The sequence below is a fragment of the Staurois parvus genome, unplaced genomic scaffold, assembly GCF_062004578.1.
Source record: "Staurois parvus isolate SC_StPar_1 unplaced genomic scaffold, SC_StPar_1.0 ptg000096l, whole genome shotgun sequence".
NCBI lineage: Eukaryota > Metazoa > Chordata > Amphibia > Anura > Ranidae > Staurois > Staurois parvus.
In genome coordinates this window covers 15,857,260-15,873,949 of record NW_028317892.1, presented here as the reverse complement: position 1 = coordinate 15,873,949, position 16,690 = coordinate 15,857,260, and the positions used below count along the sequence as shown (strand labels likewise).

Genomic DNA, 16,690 nt, shown 5'->3' with positions numbered 1-16,690 from the left:
CAACTTGCACCTTATTCAGGAAAGCATTTGCGCCAGCATTGGTAACACTACCAACAAGGGCAGCAAGTTCAGGTAGCTCTTACTACCGCCAAACTCTTAGAGAAATAAAGCCAGTTGTCAAATTAGGAAACTAGTGGTGGTGTACAGAGGTATCCCAGTACTCAAAGCAGGTCTTGTTTGCACTATGAAACTGTCTTGTATGTGATAGCTGTATGCCCAGCCCCATTTAGCTGTCAACCAGGAGATTCCCTGGCAGAAAGCTAAATGTCAATGAGGATGCAAGTGTCATGATGAAAAAATGTTAATGCTCATATTTTGGAAATTACTTGTCACTGGATTGGTCGAGCCTGATGTGAAACTGAGATACTAGTTCTTAGTATGGTTTCTTAGTACTTAATCTACTCTTTTTTTTCAGTAAATGTTGTTTGAATGGGAAAAAGATGCCCATAATTCTATAATAAATGTGAAAAAAGTATTTTTTTTACTAAGTAGGAATATTTGTTAATGGAGCATCCTGGAAGGCAAAAGTCCCTGCAAAGTTACTAAGCACATCTATTCCAATCATTTAGCTGCTATCTGTGCATGATGATCGTAACAGCTGAGAAAGCAGAGAGAGGCTATCATTTTTCTTGGCAAAAATTGATACTCCAAATGTGAGTGGCTAAAGCTCCATATACTGTATACTTTTCAATTATATATTCCCCAATGTGATAACAGGTGGACTCTACTATCTTTATTTCTATTGAAGTCTGTCAACTACACCCACACATTTAGGTTGTCTGGTCTGTGTTGATTGTACTTCAAGAAATTATTCATGTATATCTGCTACTTTGTGAATAATTTAGTAATTGGTAATCTCATAGCCCTGAGTTCTTTGCCCTGGCCCTGAAATATATACATAATATGCAGAATTAAAACAATTGATAACTTGTAGCAGCAATTTAAAAACTAAGAGCACCAGAAAAATTTTTCACAGAAGCGAGTCAGAGGAACTTTAAAAAACTAGTTACAAATACAATCCTGTAAATACATTACACAATTTCACACAATCTAGTCTGGAACATCAACTTGGTTTTGTCCAGTAACAATTATAGCTGACTCCATAAAAAACCCAGAGTAGGAAGCATAGAAGATACGTGCACAGCAGTATAGTAAGTGATCAGATAAAAATAATCCTTGAAGATGAATTCAGTTATGTGAATCCAACAAATGAAACAACTTTATCTTATCTATCGTCCATGAAAATATTAAAACTGACATTTATCTTTGTGTCTTTATACTGTAAAAAGTTATGTGAATCTCAGAACTTGGCATTATTTTGATTCTCATACTACCACTTTATGTTTTTTGTTTTTATAAATGTTTCTGACATGCTAAGAAACTGTGTATTGATTTTCTTTTACCATAGCACTACTAATTTGGTAAGCTGTTTATCCGCTTTCCTGCCGCCCTATAGCAGAAATACTGCTACAGGGCGGCAGGGGTGCACAAAATCACGTATATATGTGATTTTGCATCTCCAGGTAGGGGGCATGCACGTGCCCTACCCATGCTGCCATTTGCAGCTTCAGCTGTCAATCACCGTGTCCCGGCCAGTGATTACTCACCAGCACCCAGTGATCGTTGAGTATTACCGACGAGGGAGAGAACTGTGTGTAAACAATACAGTTCTCTCCCCTGTCAGCTCCAGCACACTGCTTGGTATGTCAAGCAATGTACTTACAGTGGAAAGCACAGATATAGCCTCATTGTAAAACACACACAGCACACAGTTAACCCTTTGATCGCCCCAGATGTCAATCCTTTCCTTCCCAATGCTATTAGTACAGTGTCAGTGCTTTTTATTAGCACTGATCACTGTATTGGTGTCACTGGGGATGCCAGTGATACCAAGTCAGTTTCCCCCCCCCCCAGTATCAGAATGCCTGCCACAGTCCCGTTATAAGTTGCTGATCGCCGCCATTACTAGTAAAAATATATGTAAATATAATATAATTAAATATAATTATATATAAATATAATATAATTTTTATAGATATAAAAATATATACTAAAAAATAAATGTGTTTAAAATATATTCTCCAGATTTTTTTTAACATATAAAAAAGTCATTGTAACATATATTTTTACATATATTTGTAAATGTATTCCAAAAATGTAGATTTGTATGTTTAAAGACATACAATATATTTGAAATGTATTTTTAAAAATATTTTTCATATATTTTGTAATAAAAACACATTTCAACATGGTGTGTGTGTGTGTGTGTGTGTGTATATATTGAATATGGCCAGAATTGTAGCATTTCAAATATATGGCAATATATTTGGGAAGAATAGTTTTAAAATATATTTCAAATATATTTTTTTTCCATATGGGTTTGCACATGCATTGTTAATGAATCCAAGCATTATGTGAGAATGACTGACTAGTGTGCTGCCCTTGTAGAATATAGGCTCTTGTGTGTGTTTCCATAGTCATTTGAGGATCTTTTGTTGCCACATCTCACCACATTGACTTTGTACAAACTCTGCTACCCCTGATTTGTATTCAACCCATGACTGTCTTCTGTTCCTTGTCCCCGTCTTACGTCCTGGCTAATGGATTTCTGGGTACTGATCCCCAGCTTGACTCCAGTATTTCTTCTTTTTAATCTCCTGGAACTGCATTAGTTTGGCTGCATTGACTAATAGACAAACTTCAGCTTTCCTTCATTGTACTATCTATAAATACCCAATAATGTTCAGAAAATAACATTGCTTGCTCACAATTGGGTGATTGAAGCTAACACATCTCCATCCTATATACTAAGTTAACTTAACATTCACTTTGTGTAATTATTGTGTGAATATTCTATATTTCACTAGTAAACCCACTCTACTGTTTGTGTTCAAGAAGAGTAAAAAGTACCATATACTCATGGTCAAAAAAAAGTTAACTTTTTTGGTGCACAAAAAAAAGTAGCAATGATGTGTTTTATAATACGTTGGATGGCTGATAATGAACAGTGCTATGCAAGGAGTGATTTATATACCCCCCCAAATTACATACAGTACATACAGGGATTATGAATAATATATGATCATAGCTCAAGAACACTGAACTGTAGAACTGCCAATATAAAGTAAGTCCACACACGGAATGAAATTAAAATCAGAAACAATGCCATGTGATTTGGTTGGAGTATTATAGAGTGTGAACAATTGAGCAAAACATATACAGTAATATGTTTATGTACTTCACATATAGACTGCCAAAACAAAGCCCACACACCCTGCACAGAATAGACAATATAGAATATGGCTGGTAATCACAGAAGAGGTTTTTATGTGCTACCACACATTTGTTAACAATTTAACTTGCAATGGATTTGTAATGATGTTTTCTGATTCACATACTGTATGTTTGCCATGCTGCACGGCCAGCTAAGTCAGGTAAGTGACAATTCTGTCTCCTGGTTCATTTTTTCATTGCCCAAAGAGCAGGCAAGTGACGCAAGAAGATGTAAATCTAAACAAGGAAAGAGTGCAATAACCTTCCTTCTTACTGATTGTGATTTCTGATAAGAGTTCACCTGGCTGGTTATATAGCAGGAGAAAGCTAATGCAGGCCATACAAGAGCTGATATCCAAACTAATTTTTTTTAGAAAATCGTAAACTTCATGCGTTTGTATTCCGATTGATGCCACCATTGTTTTCGAAATTCAAACAACCAAGCCTTCAATTTCACCTCATGCTGTTACAGAAAAGAATTTTCGTGGCCAATAATTTTTTCTTTCTAGGTCATATCTCATACTCATTTCTTTTTTGTTTATATTTCTCGCACGATTCTCCCATCATTGATTAGAAATTTGTTCGTTTTTCAAAAACACTTCCAACATGCCCGATCACTCAAATTCGATGGTCACACGAAAATCGGTCGTTTCTGTGACCCACTAATGGTGCGAAATTCAAACAAAAATTCTTAGAAAAGATTTTCGAAAGAAAATTCTTTCGGAATTCGACCCGTGCATGGCCAGCTTAAGACTGGGACCCCTTGGGGAGGGAACAGGCATGTTCCTGGAATTCTATTTAAAATAAATGTATTCATCTATTTCAAAATATTAGTTAAATATAGCATTTAATGTCACAAGGCATACGTTTCTGATATAATAAAGTGGTATTAAACCCAAAATCAACAATGTATAATATTGCATCTTACCAATCATTAGATGTGGTGGCTGCATCAGTTTTCTTTTTTTATCCTTTTTTCCCCTCTGTTTTCATCTGGTGACCTGACCAGTAACACACCTCCTGCACTCTTGAAGAATGAGCACAGGATACGACAGTCAGTCTGGGGGGATGGGAGTGTTAAATGTATTAGCAGATTTGAATACAATACCAAACTCCACCTCACAGTTTATAATCAGTTACAGCAAATAGTTTTTTTCCTTTTAGGATAAGGGTTTTACATGACTAAATAAAAGCTAATCATTTTAATCACCCCTGCCATTGGTAAATAGATTGTCTCATCCATGTAAACTGATACATTCTGCTGGAGAGCTGGAGCCTTCTACAGTCAGGTCCATAAATAATGGGACATCAACACAATTCTAACATTTTTGGCTCTATACACCACCACAATGGAATTGAAATGAAATGAACAAGATGTGCTTTAACTGCAGACTGTCAGCTTTAATTTGAGAGTATTTACATCCAAATCAGGTGAACGGTGTAGGAATTACAACAGTTTGCATATGTGCCTCCCACTTGTTACAGCGAGATTCTCCTTTGCTTTCTGTCTGCTAGATGTTAAAACGCAGAAGGTCCACACTTCTCTGTCTACACACAAAACATAACAGCCTCTTTTCTACCCAAAATCAACTGGTATCTTCCTACAACGGACAAGCCAATTACCTTATTTGGCAAAAGGATTGTATAAAGGCAGGGACTAGCAAGGTACACTGAATGCATTCCTGAGGGGGGGGGGGGGAATCGGAGGAGGGAGACTGATTTAGAATTTAAGAGAAATACCAAAATGCAGAAGTTTGGAGCAAAATGGAGAACCGCGCCTCTCCCTGTGTGCATGATTGTGACACCTCCCCCCTCAAGTGGTTGCATGGGAGGGAACTACAATTTCCCTCCTGACGCAACTGACACAGTGGCTGATAACCGCCAATTGTCAGAGGACGGATTGGCACCAATCCTCAGGGCACTGATAATCAGTGCCCTGAAGATCAGTGCCCAGCAGTGGGCCCACAAGTGCCCAGCAGTACCACCCACCTGTGCCCATCAGTTCAACCCACCTGTGCCCATCAGTGCCTAGAAGTGCCACCCACCTGTGCCCAGCAGTGCCACCCATCAATGCCTAGCAGTGCCGCCAGTCAGTGCTGTCAGTCAGTGCTGCCCATCAGTGCCCAATAATGCCACCTATCAGTGCCCATCATTGTTGCATTTCAGTGCAGCAGCATCAGTGCCTCCTCATCAGTGCCAGCTCATCAGTGCCATCTATCAGTGCTGCGCATCAGTGCTGCCTAGTGCAACCTCATCAACGCACATCAGTGAAGGAGAAAAATTACCCGTTTGCAAAATTTTAAATAGAAACAAAGAAAAACTTTTTTTTTCAAATTTTTTGCTCTTCTTTTGTTTATAGCGCAAAAACTAAAACACCCAATGGTGATTAAATACCACCAAAAGAAAGCTCTATTTGTGTGAAAAAAATTATAACAATTTCATATGGGTGCAGTGTTGAATGACCGCAGAATTGTCATTCAAACTGCAACAGCACTGAAAGCTGAACATTGGCCTGGGCAGGAAGGGGGTATAAGTGCCCAGTAGGCACGTGGTTAAATAAACAATATAGTTTGTGTATTATTTGGGCTTTCAGCCCCCTCCCCATTTCATGCACTTCTTCAATCCCCCCCATTCCATGCCCTGCTTTAGCCCACCCTTTCTTGCCCCCCTCCCTTTCCCCTTTTTTGCTCTTTCCTTATTCCCACTTCACACCCTCCTTTTAATACCCATCTTGACCCCCTTTTCATGCCACCCTTCCTTCAGTCCTCCCCTTTCACACGCACTTTCGTTCCCTCCCCCCCCCCCCACACCATCGCTTTCCTGTTTTCTTTCACTCCTTTCAAAATGCGCTCTCCAACACCCTGCCACAACCCAGGTACCTAGCGGAGTCGTTCTCTGGCATCCAGTGGTGCTTTTCTTCCCTCCCGCGTGGCTGGCTGGAAGAAAGTGTAGTTATATGTCACTTCACTTCCTCCCAGCACTGCCGCAGAGGAAGGAGGAATGAGGGTGAGGGCCGTGGGACCGCTTTGAAAGTGCACCGTGAGCACCTCCCTAATGGGACCAGCTGGCCACAATAATAAAAATATTAAGGCCGGCCATAGTTGCGGCCCTTAACACATATTTTAGTGCGGCCAGTGATTTTTATTAAGCTATGTTGTCAGGGCACCGGACGTTTTATTGGAGCATTAGAGAGGCCTGGGGGGCACTTGTCCTGCGGCCCAGTCCACCCCTGGTTACGACCTACTTGTGGGTCACGGCCCATTACTTTAGAAACATGGATCTACAGTAAGTCCAGCTTTAAACCTCATTGACACTGTGGTGCTTTGCTAAAATAATAAATCACAAAACATCATGTTCAGGTGCCATTCATTTTAATAGTACCTAACAATGCGGTGCAGATCTGCCATGCGATAACTACATTCTGCCACGATTGTTGTGCAATAAATCGAGCTGCAATTGCAATAAACCACATCACACAAAGCGTGTCACCCAGAAAGAAGCTCCTGAACTTCTTTTGGGTGACACGCTTTGCATGATGCAATTTGTCGCAATCGCGGCAGAACTGCAACGTGTTTTTAGGCGCCATTAAAATGAATGACACCTGAACACACTGTTGTGCAATCTGTCAATTTAGCAAAGCGTTTTGAAATTGTGGGCAGAATCACAGCGATTCTGCCCACGATTCAAAATGCCATAGTGTGAATGGGGCCTTAAAGTGGAACTTTTCTGCTTTTTACATCCCCCCTTACTGCCACACTTGGCAGTTTTAGGAGGAGAAAGGGTACCTGGTTTTGACAGGTACCCGCTCCCACTACCAATCAGATGCGCCGTGGCGAAATGAACCGGACGTCACACACACACACCACTTCCCATTCCCCTGCATCCTTCTGGGACACTGCACAGGACCAAGAAGACTGAGGGACCATTCACAAAGTGCATCATGCTTCAGGCATGTGCAGTAGGAAAATGACTGTGAAACTTAAAGGCTTCAATGCCGGTTTCCCCTACTTAAGATGCCGGCACCTGCACCCGAAGCTGATTAAAGAATCGGCTCGGGTGAGGACATTGCTGGATCCCAGGACAGGTAAGTGTCCTTATAATAAAAGTCAGCAGCTACAGCATTTATAGCTGCTGACTTTTAATTTATTGGGGGGGAGCTTGGAGCTTCACTTTAGGCAAACACTGCACCAGAGGAAGATTGTTCTGTGAATGAAGGCATACCAAAATATTGTGAACGTATGAAAACGTTCATTCACAGAATGACCTCCTTCTGTATTTACATTCCTGAGCTCGGGGCAGAATTTTTACAACATTTTACAACAGAACATTTGTTTATGCCCAAAATATTGACTGTCTGCACCCTTACGTAATTAACAAATGTGTGACCCTGTAGATAGGTATCACCAGAACAAGTGTCCCCTTTCGCATTTACTTAGTAATTTGACCCTGTAGATAGGTATCACCAGAACAAGTGTCCCCTTTCGGAGGTTTCCTTTCTATTCCCGTTCCAGTCACAACTTAAAATTTTGTCCGTTCCCGTTCTAGAGAAGTAGATCTAATGATAGCTTGCTGGAAAATGTTCTTTTGATCAGCACTGCAGCCGGTTTGCTGGAGTCCCATCCGTCATACGTGGGGAGGATTCCTCTATCCACCCCAAATGTGTGGACTGGAGGAATCCATTTCAGTTTGAATGACCAAATGATCAAATAAAACTGATCCATATAAGGCCAGCCTAAAAGTCGAATCCACCTCACTTTGAAAGATTTCCTGCTGCATCTCTAGGACAGGAAGTGAAGGGAAATTTTGCCAATGGTAAGCAGATAGCAATAAATAAAGCTGATGACACACAAATCTATCTTTCTACCCCTCACCTCACCCCTTCAGTCTCCTCTCGCATTACTAACCTACTACCTGACATAACAGCATGGATGTCACTCCACTTCCTCAAACTAAATCTTTCCAAAACAGAGCTCATGCTATTTACTCCAGCCCGTGACCCTCCCCTGACTTCTCCATCAAGATCAACAATACAACCATCAGTCCCTCCTCTCATGCCAGTGTACTAGGTGTAATCCTAGACTCCCATCTGTCCTTTCAGCCCCAAATCCAATCACTGTCCAAATCTTGTAGACTTCACCTCCACAACATCTCCAAGATACGCCCGTTCCTAACCTCGGAAACCACTAAGCAACTTATTCTCTCCCTTGTTATATCTCGCCTTGTCTATTGTAACTCCCTCCTCATTGGCCTACCGAATCGCAGGCTATCCCCTCTTCAGTCTATCATGAATTCTGCTGCCAGAATCATCCACCTTACTAACCGTTCTGTATCTGCCACCCCTCTCTGCCAATCCCTCCACTGGCTTCCCATTGCCCAACGGATAAAATTCAAAACATTAACAATAACATATTAAGCCATTTATAACTCTGCCCCAAATTACATCAATAATCTTGTCTCCAAATATCACCCAAACCGTACTCTCCGCTCCTTTCACGACCTCCTGCTCTCTAGATCCCTTGTCTCCTCCTCCCATGCTCATCTCCAGGACTTCTCCAGAGCTTCCCCCATCCTCTGGAACTCTCTACCCCAATTTTTCAGACTATCGCCTACTCTGTTCACTTTTAGGCGATCTCTGGAAACCTATCTCCTCAGGGAAGCCTATCCTGCCCTCAGCTAATACTGGAATCTTCTATTTCTCCTATCAGTCCATCCCCCACAATTACTACCTTTTGTACCACCAGCCCCTCCCTCTTAGATTGTAAACTCCAAGGAGCAGGGCCTTCAAATCCCTCTTGTATTGAACTGTATTGTTGCTGTATTGTCTCCCGTTATATTGTAAAGCGCTGAGCAAACTGTTGGTGCTATATAAATCCTGTATAATAATAATAATAATGAGTGACTATGATATAAGGGGGGACTTCAATGTAAATGTAAGGATTCTAATGGAGACCCTGAAGTAATGGGGACCCTGATATAAGGGGGACTTTAATGTAAGGGGAACTCTGATATAAGGTGGACTCTAATAGGAATGCTTATGTGAGGGGGACCCTGATATAGGGTGGGCTGTGATGTAAGGGGGGGGGGCTGTAATGGCGACCCTGATATAAGAGGGCTCTAATAGGGGCCTTGATATAAAGGGGACTCTGATGTAAGGGGAGTGTCATCACTGGCACACCAAGGATCTCCAACGTGGATCCAAAAAGGCTTTCATGAAGGTTTACATAGTTACAGCAAGGCAACCTTTCAGAGTCTGGCAGGACCCCTTCATCAGGCATGTGACCCCATCGTCACATGGGGTCCTGCGAGACTCTGAAACATTTTTGGATCCACGTTGGAGATCCTTGGTGTGCCGTGATATTTCTCTCCATTGACTCTGCTCGGTTTCACCCGACGGTCGCTGCAGCACCCACCTATGCATACAGCCATCTTTAGCAGGAACGTGTGCATTGGGATTAAGCATCCCCGATGTAAGGGGGACCCCGATGTAAGGGGAGACTCTGATTTGTTGTGGTGGATGTCTGGAAGACATCACACTCAGAAGTCTGAAGCCCCCTGTTGTATCCTATTACCTCACAGAGTGAAAGTGAAAGAAAAGAAAAAAACCCGTTTTGGACTCCCTCCTAGGGGTTCTCTCACGTCAGTCACCTCTATTTCAGATTACACTTCGACATCTCTGTTCACCATTCTCCGTTCCCAAACTTTCTATGGAGAATTGTTCTGTATAGACAGTGTCAACAGTGTGCGCTCCCTCTGCCCTCAGCCGTGCTCTACAAGCCATATCCCGCAGCAGCCAGCTGCTCAGACGGCTGGATGTGTGAGAGAGGCGCGCCCCCGAGCCCGGCTGGAATATTCCGACAACAATGGGAGCACCAGGCGGGAGCGCGCCTCCTCCTCCTCCTTCTCCGGCTGGATCGAACTTCAGAGTTCGAGTCGGAGCGTCTCCGGGGGCGGGGCCACGGCACTTTAGTGAATGGGAGGTGTGGATGGCGGAGTGTATTTGTTATTACATACTTCCTGTGGTATATTTATGAGGCAGGCTTCAATTTCCGGGAGCAGATAGCAGCCTCTGTCTCCCCTCCCTCCTCTCCCTGTCTGTATATGTATCCCCTCACTGGCCAATATAAGAGCACCGACTGGGCGGAGCTGCGGGCAGAGGGGACCCTGTCTAGGTTATTACACCCCTCCTCCTCCCTCCCCATAGACATACACAGCTGAGAGGTGGATGGGGGACACCTACCCCCCCCAGTACAGGAGACTGATATCATCGCACACTGATTGTCCTCCATATCTGCACAACTTATTAGACACTTCAGACTCAGCACGTCATCCAGGCATTCCTATGGAGAGCCTTCTGCAGGTAGGTAGACCGGGGAGGGGGTCGGTAGGTGGTTGTACAGGAGGAAAGGTCATATAGAAGGGGAGGGGGGTCTGGGGATGGATTGATGGCAGGCTCCTCTCTTATTACATGACCTATTTTAAGCTTCGCCTGTATGAATGGAGCAGCGTGTGGGAGAGGAGTTGCTGGGGACATAACGGGAGAGTGGAGAGGAGTGCTAGCTCTGGGGGCTAGTCTCTGTGACGTCATCGGCATTAGAGCATGAGCCTCAGTTTCAGCACCACGGGGCTGGAGGATGTCTGGAGCCCTGACTGCTCTCTGTGTATGTGTGTGTGTGTGCTGCCTGCCTTCATTGTGTCTATGAGTAGGATCCAGCCAACTTCACAAGTCTACTACTTGCTGCTGGCCTTCCTCATGCCTGCCTGGCCATGTCTCCTCTAACAAAGAGCACTCTCCAGGCTGCCAGGCTGGCTGTCCTCCTCCATGGCTGGGATCTCCCTCCTGGCTGGCTGGAGGATACCTCTCATATTATATAGCAAGCAGCCTGATTAAAGGGACACCTCCTCTATGGCAGACCGATCATTCTTCTCATGCTCCATATCCACTAGTGTGAGAAAAGAGCTATTGAAAGTCACACAAAATCTTTATTCCCCCCCAAAAAATAATCCACGCACATCCACTGCTTACAGTGCTAGGAAACCCAAAAGCAAGCATGTATGATATTGCAGCTTACTACTTCTTAGCTGTGATTCTTTTTCTTTTTTAGGCTGTTTTTTATTTTCATCTGGTGATCCAGCCAGTAAGCCCATTTTTTTTTAACAGAACAAGTTGTCCTGCAGATGTGGCAGTTAGAGTGTTGAGATAAACTTTTTAGCACTTGCAGGAGTTCTTACAATAATCAGCATTTTATGTAAAACCTTATCCCCCCAAAAAAACTGCTGTAACTGGTTATAAAATGTTAGCTGGTGTTTGGACTCAATATCTTAGTGTATTCAAATCTGCTAGTACATCTAACACTCTCCTCCCCTCAGATTAATAATACTGCTGTCCAAAGGTGTCCCCTATGCTTCTTCATCCAGAGTGGGGAAGCTCTAATACAGGAGGTGTGTTAGTGGACAGATCACAAGGTGAAAACAGAGGGGAAAAGCCTAAAAAAGAAAACAAATGCAGCCACCAGCCTTAATGATTGGCAAACTGCAATATGTTACATTTTTAGTTCTGGGTTTACTCCCCCTGATTTTTAGCTTTCAGCGCTGTTGCACTTTGAATGACAATTGCACAGTCATGCAACACTGTACCCATATTAACTTTTTATCATTTTTTTTCACACAAATAGAGCTTTCTTTTGGTGGTATTTAATCACCACTGGGTTTTTTAATATTTTGCTAAACACTGATGGACACTGATGAGGCTGCACTGGTGGGCACTGATGAGGCTGTAGTGATGGGCACTGATGAGGCGGCACTGATGGGCACTGATGAGGCTGCACTGATGGGCATTGATGAGGCAGCACTGATGAGGCTGCACTGATGGACACTGATGAGGCTGCACTGATGGGCATTGATGAGGCAGCACTGATGAGGCTGCACTGATGGACACTGATGAGGCTGCACTGATGGGCATTGATGAGGCACATTCATGGGCTCTGATGAGGAGGCACTGATGAGGTTGCAGTGATGGGCACTGATGAGGCGTCACTGATGAGGCTGCGGGGGATGGGCACTGATGAAGCTGCACTGATGGGCACTGATGAGGCAGCACTGATGGGCACTGATGAGGCTGCACTGATGGGCATGGATGAGACAGCACTGATGGGCACTGATCAGGCTGCACTGATGAGGAGGCACTGATAAGGCTGCAGTAATGGGTACTGGTGAGGCGGCACTGATGAGGCTGCATTGATGGGTACTGATGAGGCTGCACTGATGGGCATTGATGAAGCAGCACTGATGGGCCCTGATGAGGCTGCATTGATGGTCACTGATGAGGCTGCACTGATGGTCACTGATGAGGCTGCAGTGATGGGCATTGATGAGACAGCACTGATGGGCACTGATGTGGAGGCACCGATGGACACTGATATGCTGTACTGTTGGGCACTGATGGTGCTGCACTCATATTCAATATGTGCTATCACAGGATGCCAGGTTTCGGCTCTCCTTTCCTCATGCACTAACAAAACTGAGGAAAGGTAATGCCAATAACCGACATTTGTTTACATGTGATTGGCCTTTTACCTTGATCTGTGATCAGCTGTGTCCAAAGGATACAGTGATCAGAGTGCGCCCAATGTGCTTCCTGTGGGCGTGCAGGGGGCGGGGTTCTGGGAGGACATTTATAGACACCCTATGGCTATAGTGCAGTCAGCAGCTGGTTAAAGTGGTTGTAAAGGCTCAACGTTTTTTACCGTCGTGCAATCACTTTCTTTTGTGCAGCAGCCCCACTAAAACTTACATGAGCCCCCTCCTGATTCAGCGATGTACAAGAACCTTGGTTCTCCTGGGTCTATTCTCCTCATTGGTTAAGACAGCAGTGGTAGACATTGGCTCCCTCTACTGTCAATCATAGCCATTGAGACACAGAGCATTTGCTCGAGAGCTAAGGGGGCACTAGACAGGAGAGAGGGGCCAGGAGCGCTGGCAGGGGGACCCTGGAAGAGGAGGATCGGGGCTGCTCTGTGCAAAACCATTACACAGAGCAGGTAAGTATAACATGTTTGTTATTTTTTTTTTAATAAAAGAACCTTTAATATAATTTTAAATGTTCTTTTTTTATGAACATAAAAAAGATGTTATACTTACCTGCTCTGTGCAGCGATATTGCACAGAACGGTCCCTTACCCCCTCTTCGGGGGTGCCTTTGCCAGCTCTGTCTGCTCCTTCTTCCTCTGGGTGGCTCTGAGGCATCCATATGCACAGCGGTGGCACAGTGGCTTACTGGTTAGCACGTCTGCCTTGCAGTAAATGGGTCATGGGTTTGATTCCCGACCATGGTGCCTCCTGCATGGAGTTTGCATGTTCTCCCTGTGCTTGCGTGGGTTTCCTCTGGGTACTCCGGTTTCCTCCCACACTCCAAAGACATGCTGCTAGGTTAATTGGCTCCTGTCTAACTTGTCCCTAGTATGTGTATGTATGAATGTGAGTTAGGGACCTTAGAATGTACAACCCTTGAGGGTTAGGGACTGATATGAATGTTCAATATATATATGTTAAGTGCTGCGTAAATTGATGGAGCTATATAAGTACCTGAAATAAATGGTGGTAATCCACACCCACGATTCCTCCACACAGGAGTCTGTCTGACAGCAGCAGGAGCCTATGGCTCCATTGCCCTCAGTGTCACCTGTGAGATTGGGAAGAGAGGAGAGTGCTGCAGCAGCTGGGACAGTGCTTGATCAGTGAGAAGAGACATGGGGGTGGGTAGGTTCAGTAGTGGGGAGTTTGCAGAGAATACATTAATGTTAAGAAAAAACAAACATTTTGACTTTAGAACCCCTTCAACCTCCTGCTGCTTAATGTACAGCAGTAAAGAGAGTGGGCTTTAAAGCCCACATGACACACAAATGTGTCCACAGACAGCTCTCAGTCTTAAGTGATGATCAGGAGATGGCAGTATGGGCTCCTTATCATGTGACCACTGTGACAGCCAATCACAATGATCACTTGATTGTGAACTGCGTCCCAACGCACACCTTAAAGACCCACTTACAAGGACACCACAGGAAGGAATTAATGGCTCTATAATCTAGGAAATTTTGGTGGCCAAAACGTTTTGGCCAAAAATACCCCTATCGGCCTTTGGCAGTAAGAAAATAAGCACCGATACAGGTCCCGAAAATAACCCCGTTAAATGCCTGAGAGCCCATCCAACGATCCTGGCACTGGGCAGAGATCAGTGAAGGAAAGATGGCCTCCACTCATCTCTATGCCATCTCAAAGCAACATCATTATGTCACTTCCAGTTCCTGTGGCTTTCCTCTTTTTTTTTTTTTTTTAACTGCTAGCCTACAGGGCACTTATACCCCCTTCCTGCCCAGGCCAATTTCCAGCTTTCAGCGCTGTCACACTTTAAATGACAATTGCGCGGTCATGCAACACTGCACCCATATGACATTTTTATCATTTTTTGTGACAGATAGAGCTTTATTTTGGTGGTATTTAATCACCTCTGGGTTTTTTATGTTTTCTTAAACAAACCAAAAACCACTGAAAATTTTGAAAAAAAAAGTTTTTTCTTAGTTTTTGTTATATAATTTTGTAAATAAGTGATTTTTCTCCTTCACTGATGTGCGCTAATGAGGCTGTAGTGATGGGCACTGATAGGCTGCACTGATGGACACTGATGGGCACTGATGAGGAGGCACTGGTAGGTGGCACTGATGGGCATTGACAGGCATTACTGATGGGCACCGAAAGGCAGCACTGATATGTGGCACTGATAGGCGGCACTGACTGGCACTGTTAGGTGGCACTGACTGGCACTGATAGGCGGCACTGACATGCACTGATAGACGGCACTGACGGGCACTAATAGGTGGCACTGATGCACACTGATAGGCGGCACTGACTGGCACTGATAGGTGGCACTGATTGGCAGCACTGATGGCATTGATAGGTGGCACTGGCTGGAACTGATGGGTGACACTGAAAGACAGCTCAGATGGGCACTGATTTGTGGCATTGATGTGCACTGGCAGGCACTGATATGTGGCATTGATGTGGCACTCATGGGCACTGGCACGTGGCACTGTTCAGCACTGACAGCTGACACTGATGGACACTGACAGGTGGCACTTCTGGGGCCACACTGACCATCAGGACACACTGATCATCAGTGCCCTGATGATCAGTGTACATGTCCCCTCCGAGGAATGCCGATTACCGGCACTCCTCTCTTCTTGAGCTGTCAGCGTGACAGCTCGGGAGGAGAGAAATGCCGATAACTGGCATTTCCCTGTTTACATGTGATCAGCTGTGATTGGACACAGCTGATCACATGACCGAGCCGACATCTTCCATTTTGAAAACTGTCCATTTTAGTTTCGGTTTTCGGCCAAGTGCATCCTGAATTTTCGTTTTTGGTTTTGACACCAGAATTTTCATTTCGGTGCACCACTACTATAATCTATTTTTCACAAAATTGTTTTTCACTGGTTTTCTTCCTCCTTGTAATGTTATTTGTATGCTCCTGGGCCATTCCTTTTCCTAATCACTTCCATTTGCTTGAAACAAGCAGTGCATATTAGTTGTAGTCATGTGCACTGCTCTATGCACTCTACAAAGCCCAGAGCTCATAAGGCATCTCAATGAGTGAGCAAGAGTGTCTACGTTCCCACTTAGAGTGGGACCATGGAGAATGAATGTAGCCTCTAAGGCTACATTCACACCTGAGCGTTTTGTAACGCGAAGCTCGAAGCTCCAAAACGCTCAGGGGGAAAAAAAATCAATATTACTCCATGGAGATGGTTCATATCTCCACTCCAATTCGCCTGAAGTAGAACGTCTGAAATTCAAAAAAGTTTTGGAGCTACTTTTGGAGCTCCATTTGGGCAGCTGTGTATGTTTTTGGCATCTTTTTATCCCCATAGAAATGCGCGATTGGCTCATTTGTGCGCGTTTCTGCACACGTTTGTGCGATTTTCTTCTCAAATGAAAAAAATGTAAAGTAAAAAATAGTCATAGTATATGAATAAATAAATGTAAAATAAATACACATATAAATAAAAAATCATGATAAATAAATGGTAAATAAATAAATAAACAAATAATTGACCCCAACCTTAAAAAAAATGAAATAAATTATTAATAATATTAATAGTTATAATAACAACAACAGTAATAATAATAAACACCAGCAAAAAATACATTATTATTATTATTAATAATAATAATAATAATAATAATAAAAAATATATTATTATTATTTTAATACTTTTTTGGGTTATGGGTTAATTATTATTAATATCATTTACTATTACAAGTATTTATGATTTTTTTTATTTATTTGTGTATTTTACATTTATGTATTCATTAATAATAATAATAATAATAATAATAATTATTATTATTAATAATAATACTG

At 43.2% G+C, this 16,690-nt stretch overlaps 1 protein-coding gene across 2 annotated transcripts in view; it reads left to right on the top strand.

Moving 5' to 3' along the window:
* Positions 1-10,317: 10,317 nt before the first annotated feature.
* KIAA1958 (KIAA1958 ortholog) overlaps positions 10,318-16,690 on the top strand; it is a 90,200-nt gene continuing 83,827 nt past the window's right edge. For both annotated transcript variants that reach the window (XM_089670929.1, XM_089670928.1), the window contains exon 1: positions 10,318-10,630. The gene's annotated coding sequence lies outside the window, so the exon portion shown is untranslated. The remainder of the gene's footprint in view (positions 10,631-16,690) is intronic.